We start from the raw sequence: 11,925 nt of genomic DNA, 5'->3' as shown, positions 1-11,925 counted from the left end.
CTTTTTTATTGTATTTATTTGAGAGTGAGAGAGAAGGAGTGCAAGCACACAAGCAGGGGGAGCTTCAGGCAGAGGGACAGGGAGAAGCCGGCTCCCTACAGAGCATGGATCATGACCTGAGCCAAAGTCAGATGCTTAACCAACTGAGCCACCCAGGTGCCCCTGGGCTGACCTTTTTAAAATAATTCCATTTTATTTCTTCGATTAGTTAGCTATTAGCTATCTCTCTTAATTTTTAATTTTGGTATTTGTGGTTACTCTAGGGTTTACAATATGCATCTTTATCACCATTTACCCTCAAATATCACTTCACAAGCAGTTTAAGACCTTGTAGGTAGTATGATTTGCCCCTCCTGTCTTTTCTGGTGTTTCTGCTGTTATTTCTACATCTATTATAAGCCACACAATACACTTTTATTAAATTTTTATTCATACATTTTAATAAGATTATTGCTATTGAATATTTTTATTTTTACATTAAACCAATGTCATGTAGCCATCAAAAATCTGTAGTTCACTTTACACTCTAGCTTCTTAGAATTCAAGTTTGTAGTCCAATTTAGACTCTAGATACTTAAAATCAGCTACTCCTCATTGCTTTCATGAAGTCTTTCTATACTACAAATTCATGATCAGCAGGAATTGTAAATATGCCTGCTTCTGTGCAAACATTTTTCAGGTCTGCTCCATTAGAGCCAGCTGAAGGCTTTTTAATGCTTCTAATCTATTTTATCATACTTTATAATGATACCTGCATAGATTTTCAAGATATCTAACTTGCTTATAAAGAAATTAATGTATGTCTTTTCTATTTATCTAGAGACAGCAAAGCAGGTAGCCACGATTATTTTAACTGTGAAGAGTATCATTTCCATCCATTTGAGTAACTCCATAAAGTTATCTGAATCTATTAGCTTAAGTACTTCCAGGAAACCAGTATCCATAAAAATGTGCATGACTAATGATTCCTCGTGTAAACATTTCTCTAATCAAATGAGCATTTTCACCAATGTACTTGTCTACAATATAACTGGAGACTGCTTTTTAAGAAACTGCATTCCAGTTGGCTAACCATAGCTCTTGCTATTAGCATTTTTCTTAACTGTTGGCCCATATAACAGCGTTTTTAGAGATATCCCTATACTGAAATAATTCTAGGTTTTTAAGATGTAGTTCTATTACCTCTGAATTCTCTGATCTGTTCTGATAACCCCTCTACTTCAGAAAAAGAAATATCTTCTAAGTCCTTATAAGACATACTGTAAACCAGTGGATCTTGGCAAACATAATCATAGCCTAAGCAACTCTTGTTGCTGACTTCCGCTTATTTTTTTCAAGCTGACAATGACAACCAAAACTGAACAATGAATTTTTCTTCAGTTAACTTCTTAAGTACTTCACCCACAATTTGCCCAGATGTGAGTGATTGTAGGTCCTTTGGATCATCTTCAGACTTTTCATACTGATTGGTAAGTTCTTTCTCTTAAACAACTGTTTAAGACAGTTGTTGATCTTCTTGTGCTCCACCTCTTTTCTTGTGATAGCTCATTATCTCAATTGGTCTGCCATGATGAGATGCCATCACTCAGAGGGGATGCCAAGAATGGCCATGGCCATTGGGGTGGGAAAAGTGGAATGGAGGAGGACAGTAGCACTGAAAAATGGGGGATGGATGGCTCCTCATTCCAATTATCTTTCAAGGAAATCAAAAAAAAAAGAAAAGGGGTGCCTGGGTGGCTCAGTTGTTAAGTGTCCAACTCATGATTGCAGCTTGGGTCATGATGTCATGGGTTATAAGATCAAGCCCTGCATCAGACTCCACACTCACCAGGGAGTCTGCTTGAGATTTTCTCCCTCTGTACTTCCAAATACAGCTTTAAAAAAAATAGTGATCGGGCAGCCCGGGTGGCTAAGCAGTTTAGCACCTGCCTTCGGACCAGGGCGTGATTCTGGAGACCCGGGATCAAGTACCATGTCGGGCTTCCTGCATGGAGCCTGCTTCTCCCTCTGCTTGTGTCTCTGCCTCTCTCTCTCTGTCTCTCATGAATAAATAGAATCTAAAAAAATAAATAAATAAATAAAAATTAAAAATAGTGATCAAACCAGACATGAGTATACCATCAAACTATCAGTTTTGGTTGGTAATTTCACTTCAAATTCCATAGAATACAGAGTTAATCAGAGGAAAATACTCTGTTTCTACTACCGTATCTACAAACTTATCTATTTACCATATTTTACCATCTTCCCTCTAGCTACAAATGGATGTATATTAAAGACTCTTTCTCTCTTGTGCTCTTGATCCCATTTAGAATTTTACTCCCTTTATAATTTGCACCCCATTAGTCTTTCTCTTCCTTCGTGCTCACTCCATCAGCATATAAACTTGATGTAATATCTCCTGTATAAAAACAAAAGATCTTCTTTTCTTACCCACTATCAATTTATTTTCCTCTTCCCCTTCATGGCAAAACTTCTTAAACAGTAATCTACACTTAAGTCTTTACTTCCTTAACAACCCCTTCAACCCAATCCAGTGTGGAAGCTATCCACCACCTATAATGAATTTCCATCAGTTCACTGTGTCCAATTACAATGGTCAGTGAACAAAGCTCCTATTACTTGGTGCTTCAGTAAATAACATTCAAAATGATTGACCACGAGGCACCTGGATAGCTCAGTCAATTAATCAACCAACTCTTGATTTCAGGCAAGTCATGATCTCAGGGCCAAGAAATTGAGCCTCCTGCTTAAGATTCTCTTTCTGGTTCTCCCCACTCTTTCTTAAAAAAAAAAAGATTCACCATTTTTTCCCACTTAAAACACGTTTCTCTTGCTTTCATGAAACTCCACTCTGAGTATTTTCCTCTTTCACTGACCACTCTTTCTTTGCTGATTCCTCCTCTAACCTCTAAATGTTAGGTAGTCTCAGATCCTGATTCTGTAATTGCTTCCTTAAGTCACCTTAACTATATCTATTATTTTAAATGATTGCCTACATATGTGACATCTCTACTTGGAAATATAATAGGCGGGCAGCCCCGGTGGCGCAGCGGTTTGGCGCCGCCTGCAGCCCAGGGTGTGATCCTGGAGACCCTGGATCGAGTCTCACATCAGGCTCTCTGTATGATGCCTGCTTCTCCCTCTGCCTGTGTCTCTGCCTCTCTATCTCTCTGTGTCTCTCATGAATGAATGAATTAAAAAATCTTAAAAAAAAAAAAAAAGAAATATAATAGGCATCTCAACATGTCCCATATGGAATTCTGTCGAAATTCCCTCCTCCTCCACATAATAGCTCATCCATCAAACCAAAGCCAAGGAAACATCCCTGATTTTTCCTGTCACCCCTCCCATCCATCAGTTGGATCTGTTTCTACCCCTTTCCATTTCTACCCATACCTCTCTAAATCCAAGCTACAAAATACTTTCAAGGAATGAATGATGAATAAGCCAGTTTGGCTGGATTGGAAAGTTACTGTTGAGGAATAAGAAATAAATCTAGGTAAGGCAGTTTGGAACACATGTTGAAGGTCTTGGAATGACAGAAGCCTGGCTTATAAGGGGAGCAGAGATCAATCCCTCCTGGACATAATTCTCCTGAAAAGTGGTACTTCTTCAATAAAGTATGCTGATATAACAATTATTGAAATTATGGTAAAACTGTTGTTCAACATGTTGGAAGTCCTAGTCTCAGCCATCACACAACAAAAATAAAAGCATCCAAATCGGCAAAGAAGAAGTCAAAATTGCACTCCTCACAGATGACACAATACTCTGCGTAGAAAATCTGAAAGACTACACCAAAAAACTGCAGAACTGATACAGGAATTCAGGTTGCAGGATATAAAAACACACAGAAGTCAGGTGCATGTCTATATGCTAATGATGAGTCAGAATAAAGAGAAATCAAGGAACTGATCCCACATACAAGGGCACCAAAACCATTAGATACCTAGGGATATACCTAACCAAAAAGGTGAAAGATCTATACTCTGAAAACTATAGAACATTTATGAATTAAATTGAGGAAAACACAAAGAAATGGAAAACATTCCATACTCATGATTTGGAAGAACAAACATTGCTAAAATGTCTATGCTACCTAAAGTAATCTACACATTCAACGCAATTCCTATCAAAATACCATCCGCACTTTCACAGAGCTGGAACAAACAATCCTAAAATTTATATGGAACCAAAAAGACCCCAAATAGCCTAAGGGATGTTGAAAAAAGCAAAGCAGGAGGCATCACAATTCTGGACTTCAAGTTGTATTACAAAGCTGTAATCATCAAGACAATATGGTACTGGCATAAAAACAGACACATTGACCAGTGGGACATAATAGAGAACCCAGAAATGGACTCAAAACTGTATGGTCAACTAATCTTTGAGAAAGCAAGTCAGAATATCCAATGGAAAAAAGACAGTCTCTTCAATAAATGATGTTGGGAAAACTGCACAGCCACATGCAGAAGAATGAAACTGAGCCATTTTTTAAATCCATACACAAAATTAAACTCAAAATGGATGAAAGACCTAAATGTGAGACAGGAATCCAAACCCCCAGAGGAGAACACAGGCAGCAACCTCTTTGATCTCAGCTGCAGCAACTTCCTGCTGGACACATCTCCAAAAGCAAGAGAAACAAAAGCAAGAATGAACTGTTAGGACTTAATCAAGATAAAAAGCTTCAGCATAGCAAAGAAAACAGTCAACAAAACTAAAAGGCAACCTACAGAATGGGAGAAGATATTTGCAACTGTCTTATCAGATAAAGGCCTAGTATCCAAAATCTATAAAGAACGTATCAAACTCAACACCCAAAACCAAAAAATCTAGTCAAGAAATGAGAAGACATGAACATTTCTCCAAAGAAAACATACTAATGGCCAACGACACATTTGCTTAACAAAAAAATACTTAATATCACTTGGCATGAGGGAAATCACAATGATATACCTCACACTGGTCAGAATGGTTAAAATGAACAACTCAGGATTCAACAGATGTTGGTGAGGGTGCAGAGAAAGGGAACCTTCTTACATCATTGGTGGGAATGCAAAACTGGTGCAGCCACTCTGGAAAACAGTATGGAGGTTCCTCAAAAAGTTAAAAATAGAGCTACCCTATGACCCAGCAACTGCACTTCTAGGTATTTATCTATGTAGGTATACTAGTATACCTAGGTATACTTCTAGGTATTTATGTATGTAAAGGATACAAACATAAGATTCAAAGGGGCACCTGCACCCCAACGTTCATAGCAGCAATGTCTACAATAGCCCAAATATGGAAAGAGCCCAGATGACCATTGACAAATGAATGGATAAAGAAGATGTGGTATATACATATGATGGAATATTACTCAGCCATCAAAAAGAATGAAATCTTGCCATTTGCAAGGATGTGGATGGAACTACAGGGTATTATGCTAAGCAACATATGTTAGAGAAAGACAAATACCATATGATTTCACTTATATTTGGAATTTAAGAAACAAAACAAATGAACATGGGGATGGGAGGGAAAAATGAAAACATAGAGGGAAGGGATCCCTGGGTGGCGCAGCGGTTTGGCGCCTGCCTTTGGCCCAGGGCACGATCCTGGAGACCCGGGATCGAATCCCACATTGGGCTCCCAGTGCATGGAGCCTGCTTCTCCCTCTGCCTGTGTCTCTGCCTCTCTCTCTCTCTCTCTCTGTGACTATCATAAGTAAATTAAAAAAAGAAAAAGAAAACACAGAGGGAAGATTCTTAACTCTAGGAAACAAACTCAGGGTTGCTGGAGGGGAAGTGGGTGGGGGAATGGGGTAACTGGGTAATGGGCATTGAGGGCACCTGATGTCATGAGCACTGGGTGTTATATGCAACTGATGAATTACTAAATTCTACTGAAACTGTATGTTAACTGAATTTAAATTTTAAAAAAAAAAAAAGATTATGGTAAAAAGATGCTAGCAAAATTAGTGTGAAAATAATACAAGTGGAAAATGTGATCAAAGGATAGTGTCTTTAAAAGGATGAGGGGGAGTACTTTCTTCCTCTCCAACCAACAGGGCAAGCTCTACATCAGATTCCCTTTTGATGTTAAAATATGGCTCTCACCTCTGCACCTGGCGACAGTGGGGTGTTAGACTCCATGCTGTAGGAAATGGGGAGAGGTGTAAAGCTTGGGCAAAAAGTGACATGGCTAAAACTTTGCTATGGAAAAATGACCTGACAGTGAGATGCAAGACAGAGAAGGCAGGAAGACTAAATAGGTTATTCTGATAGTCTAGACTAGATATCAAGTTATAAGCAAGTACAAAAGAAGAGACTGGTGAAGGAGACAGTGAGAAGGAATGATGGAAAGAGTGCAAGAGATAAGAACCATAAAGGTTTTTACCCAGGGGTTCTGAGCTCTGATGACTTAAGAGAATTGTGATATCATTATTATGACCAAGTACACTAGGAAGGGAGGCTGTCTTGTGGAGAAATTATGGTAAGCTCTGCCTGAGATTTTTGAACTGCTAGCTGTGAATAGTTCTTATATATGGCTTTACTTGGTGTAATCCTCTGGATCATTCACCATGATACAAAACAGTTTTGCAACCTTGGTTCTAGGTTAACACTTCCCAGGTTATTGATTTGATTCAAATATATTAAATAAATTTTCTCTATATATAACTGATGCAGCTTCATTTTTTACCTACCACTTATTTTCCTATACTGCAAATTCATCAGAAGTAACATCCTTTTAGAGATGTGCTGTTTATGGTTCTGGAGTTTTCCCTTAGATATATCTGGAAGTTGTCTTTTTAATACTAAGGATGTATCTTGGTACCTTCCCTACTAAATATCCCTTGAGGATACATCTGAACATCTTTGCTCACCAACAATGGTTATTTAGCATAGTGCCTTGTTCAGTGTAGGCCCTCAGAAAAAGATTTGTTAAAAGATAAAATAAGTTTATGGTTTATTTACAACCTTGGCTTACTTCTTTAAAAATAAGGTAACTTAGCCATTGAATATAAAAAGCATCAATCCGGGGATCCCTGGGTGCATTGGCGGTTTAACACCTGCCTTCGGCCCGGGCATGATCCTGGGGTCCCGGGATCGAGTCCCATGTCGGGCTCCCTGCATGGTGCCTGCTTCTCCCTCTGCCTGTGTCTCTGCCCCTCTCTGTCAAGAATATATATATATATATATTATATTTATATATAAATATAATATATATAATATATAAATTATATATATAAATTATATATATATAAATAATTATATATTTATATATATATATAATTTTTTTTTTTTTTTAAACATCAGAGTCAAAAGACCTGGGTTCTAGTCTGGCTTTGCTCCTGATCAGCAAGTTAAGGTAACTTCTTTGGATTTAGCTTCCCCAGCTACAAAATGGTTTCATCTAAATCACTGATTCTTTTCTCACATTCCAGTAATCTCCTTTCTGTAGCAAATATTATGACTTTGGAAAACATGCTTCAGGTCTTCAAGCAACCAAAGATATGTCTAGACTTTTGGCAGAGTACTCTCACAGGCAAAGGTCATCCAGTCCAACCTTGTTAAAAAGTCATGGACTTTCAGCTTTCTCTCCTCATCTAGAAGGCAGTCCCTTACACTGTCCTTTGACAAAGACTTATTTCCTATATTTTATCAAACTGTTGTCCACTTATTTTGTTTGGAGCATAGGATGTGTAGCAATACAACTAAAAATATATTCAAATAGTTCCTACTAGGAACTGAAATGATTTTATCATCTTGCCACGTGGGCAATATCACCATGGATCACTGCAGAAAGCTTATCTAGTTTCTTACTGCTTTATATGTGTGCTGCCAAAGCTGTGAAAGGCAACATCATGAAATGGTTATGAACTCTGGCACTGGCCATCAGACTGCCTATGTTCAAATAGCAGCATCTCTTTCTTCTACACACAGGACCTTGAAATTATTGTATATTGCTAAACTTCAGTTTCCACACACTTAAAATGAGAAAAATAATAGCACCTACCAATTGTATAAAGTGAGATAATCCACAAAGAGGGTATTACCTGTTCCCAGATTTTAATCCCTATCAAAACCCCAAGATCTGCAAAAATCTATTTTTTTGCAGGAAAAAAAATGTTAAATTCATATGGAATCTCAAAGGACACCAAAAAGCCAAAACAATTTTGAAAAAGAACAAAGTTGGAGTTCTCACACTTCCTGATTTCAAAACTTACTACAAAAACTACTGGTAATCAATACAGTATGGTCCTGGCATAAACATATAGACTATTGGAATAAAACATAAATGAACTCTCACATATATGGTCAAATGATTTTCAACAAAGGGGTCCCAAGATCATTCATTGGGGAAAGGATGCTCTTCCACAAATGTTACTAGGAAAACTGGAAATCTATATGCAAAAAAAAAAAAAAAATCAAGTTGGACCCTTACCTGACACCATATGGGAAAAAACTCAAAATGGATTGAAGACATAAATGTAAGGGCCGAATCTACAAAACACTTGGAAGAAAACATAGGGAAAAAGCTTCATGACACTGGATTTGGCAATGATTTCTTGGATAGGACACCAAAAGAGATAAATTGGAATACATCAAAACTGACAACTTTTGTGCTTCACAGGACACAAATCAACAGAATAAGTAAGATGGGAACCACAGAATGGGAAAAAATACTTGCAAATTATATATCTGATGAGGGATTAATACCCAGAATACAAAAACTCCTACAACTTAATAACACAAAACTCAATTTTTTTAAACTCAATCTTAAAATGGGCAAAAGATTTAAATAGACATCTCCCCAGAGATAGACAAATAACCAATGAAGTGTACATGAAAAGATGCTCAACACCATTCACCATCAGTGAAATGCAAATCAAAAGCACACTGCTAGGGGATCCCTGGGTGGCTCAGCGGTTTGGCACCTGCCTTTGGCCCAGGGTGCGATCCTGGAGTCCTGGGATCAAGTCCCACGTCGGGCTCCCAGTATGGAACCTGCTTCTCCCTCTGCCTCTCTATCATAAATAAATAAATCTTAAAAAAAAAAAAAAAAAAAGCACACTGCTAGACCACTTCACACCCAAAAGGACGGCCACCAAACCAAACCCTGTAGAATTTTCCAGTCAAAAATGAGTACTTTTGGGGATCACTGGGTGGCCCAGCAGTTTGGCACCTGCATTCGGTCCTGAGTCCCAGGATTGAGTCCTATGTTGGGCTCCTTGCATGGAGCCTGCTTCTCCCTCTGCCTGTGTCCCTGCCTCTCTCTCTCATGAATAAATGAATATTTAAAAAAAAAATAAGAGTACTTTGTCTTCTGGGTAAATGTCATAGATATTATCTTTACTTGGCATTCTTTCCTTTTTCTCTGTGGAAATTTTATTTTTTTACTTTAATATACAGTTATATGACATGTTTAATATCAAAAAGTACTTTATTATCCCTTTGACCAAGAAGCAAATTTTTAATATGTTGATTATCAAAATACCCTGTTTTTTGAGGTTTATTAAATCTTACTTATTATGAAATGTAAATAAAATAAGACAACAAAATGGTGCTCAGGGATTTATCTCTACTGAGGTAGACATCTGTTAAGGAAAAATCTTTAAATTCTAGAGAGGTTAAAATTAGAAGACCTTTTAGAAAGATTACATGTCCCCTAATTCTTAGTTCAGATACACTATTTGGAATATTTACTTAAAGATCTAATAGTCTCAGCTGTTCTGACACTGACATACCGTCCCTTTCCTGAGGCCATTTCTGAGGTAGTGCTGGTTTAGCCCATATTCATGGGAGTACCCTCTGGAGCGATGTTTCTCAACTGTCTGTATTATCTCCCATTTCCCCTCCCCAACCAGCAGCTTTTTAGACATTTTTCCCTCATCTTCTCCACCATGAAATTTTATTTTTTTTTAATTTTTTTAAAAATTTATTTATGATAGTCACAGAGAGAGAGAGAGAGAAAGAGAGAGAGAGAGGCAGAGACACAGGCAGAGGGAGAAGCAGGTTCCATGCACCGGGAGCCCAATGTGGGATTCGATCCCAGGTCTCCAGGATCGTGCCCCGGGCCAAAGGCAGGCGCCAAACCGCTGCGCCACCCAGGGATCCCTCCACCATGAAATTTTAAAAGTACTGCATATCTGTTTATGTACTGTATTTCTGTGCTTTATACTTTAAAAAGTAAGATTTTTTTTTCATTCCCTAATACCACTATTAACCCTCTTAGGGGTGACAGCTCTTGAAAAAGCCTGTTCTAAGAGAAGTATCATAAGAAACTCTAACTCTCATACTAAGCCCAGGCCAAAGATACCTTCTTATGGGTCCAGTCCTTTATATGTGATACTGTTTGGGGCCATGCCAAACTAGGTTCCTTGAAAACACCGTGATTAGGAATAATATTCTCAGAGCTGCAGCCTAATTAAATGTTTTTATCTCCTGGTTTTGTTTGAAGTTTATTTAACAGGGAATTCTAAGTTGATATACCATCAGGATTCACCCTCACATAAAGTTATCCAGGCTTCCTTTGCTTCTATCCATAATTAGTTTATCTACTCTTCTTTATTCTCAATACATGAGTGAGATTTAGGATTTTACCAAGATACTTAAGAGGTGATGGCTTCACTATTAACATGAACTACCTGATACAACTTCAAAGTTGTAGGTAGCTTGCAGTGTCAGTACTGATAAGTAAACACATATGCAGGAATATCTGAAGTGATACACAATGAGGATACTTTTTTTTTTTTAAGAGAGAAGAAAGAATTCTTAAGTATGTGACTGTTAAGTGGTCAAGTTGGAGCAACTCTAAGAAAATGACGGGTAATTACTGCATTCAGCCCTGGAGTCCCAGGATCAAGTCCATATGTCAGGCTCCTTGCATGGAGCCTGCTTCTCCCTCTGCCTGTGTCCCTGCTTCTCTCTCTCTCTCTCTCTCATGAATAAATGAATAAAATCTTTAAAAAAATATATAAAATAGTACTTTGTCTTCTGGGTAAATTTCATAGATATAATGAAAAATGCCAAAGTATTTTTGGCTTTGAGTTGATACTATAATCTTCCATATTTATTATGGTAAACTTAAAAGAAATTCAACATGTTAGAAAAAATTCCCTAAAACTGAATTTAATCTCAGATCTGACAGAAATTTAGAAATTCCTTTTTTTTTCCTAGAACCATACTCACTGTACCTTAGATGTCAGTTTTACAAACTATTTATGGGAAAAAGACTGCCCACTCTAACAGTCTCAAGTTTTTGAAAATTCTTCCTCTGTAATAGTTTTGGAAATTAAATGGGGCCTCATAAGGAATTACAATGGTATACTCAAGAGTTCTAGAATTCAACATTTTTTTCAAGTCCTTCAATAAAGGAAGATTCAGTTTCAGTTTTCATTGTCAACAATACCTTTACATCATCAAAAGAATTCCTATTCAACAAGCTGCAATGCAGGGTTATAAAACTAGTAACAGAAAGGAAAAGGAAAACCAGGAGATTCAAACTACCCTCAAAATTACTGATGGAAACACGGATTTAAAACATTTTTAAAATTTAATTTGAGAGAGAACAAGGGAGCACGACTAGAGGGGAGGGGCAGAGAGGAGGCAGAGGGAGAGGGAGAAGTAGGCTCCCCACTGAGCAGGGAGCCCGATGTGAGGCTCTATCCCAGGATCCTGGGATCATGACCTGAGCCAAAGGCACTTAACCAACTGAGCCACCTGGGTGTCCTTTAAAACATTTTTTAAAAAGAGAGATAGAAACCTTATGTTAGGATTTCTAGGAAATAGTGACTATTATTTTGTTTTTAAAATGCCTTCTGAAAAAAAAATGCCTTCTCCATAGTAGTAAGTGCAAACATTTAACACAAACCACTTCTGATAAGTCATTTAGCTTTGAGCTTTGGGCCACCAGCAGCTAGCAGATCAAAGG

General features: G+C 37.7%; 1 pseudogene; it reads right to left on the bottom strand.

Moving 5' to 3' along the window:
• Positions 1-427: 427 nt before the first annotated feature.
• Positions 428-6,190, bottom strand: LOC121478426 (annotated as a pseudogene).
• Positions 6,191-11,925: the final 5,735 nt, after the last annotated feature.

This window comes from Vulpes lagopus, chromosome 2 (genome assembly GCF_018345385.1).
Source record: "Vulpes lagopus strain Blue_001 chromosome 2, ASM1834538v1, whole genome shotgun sequence".
NCBI classification, from domain to species: Eukaryota; Metazoa; Chordata; class Mammalia; order Carnivora; family Canidae; genus Vulpes; species Vulpes lagopus.
Note: the sequence above shows the minus strand (reverse complement) of the source record. Positions and strands in the feature narration are given on the sequence as shown.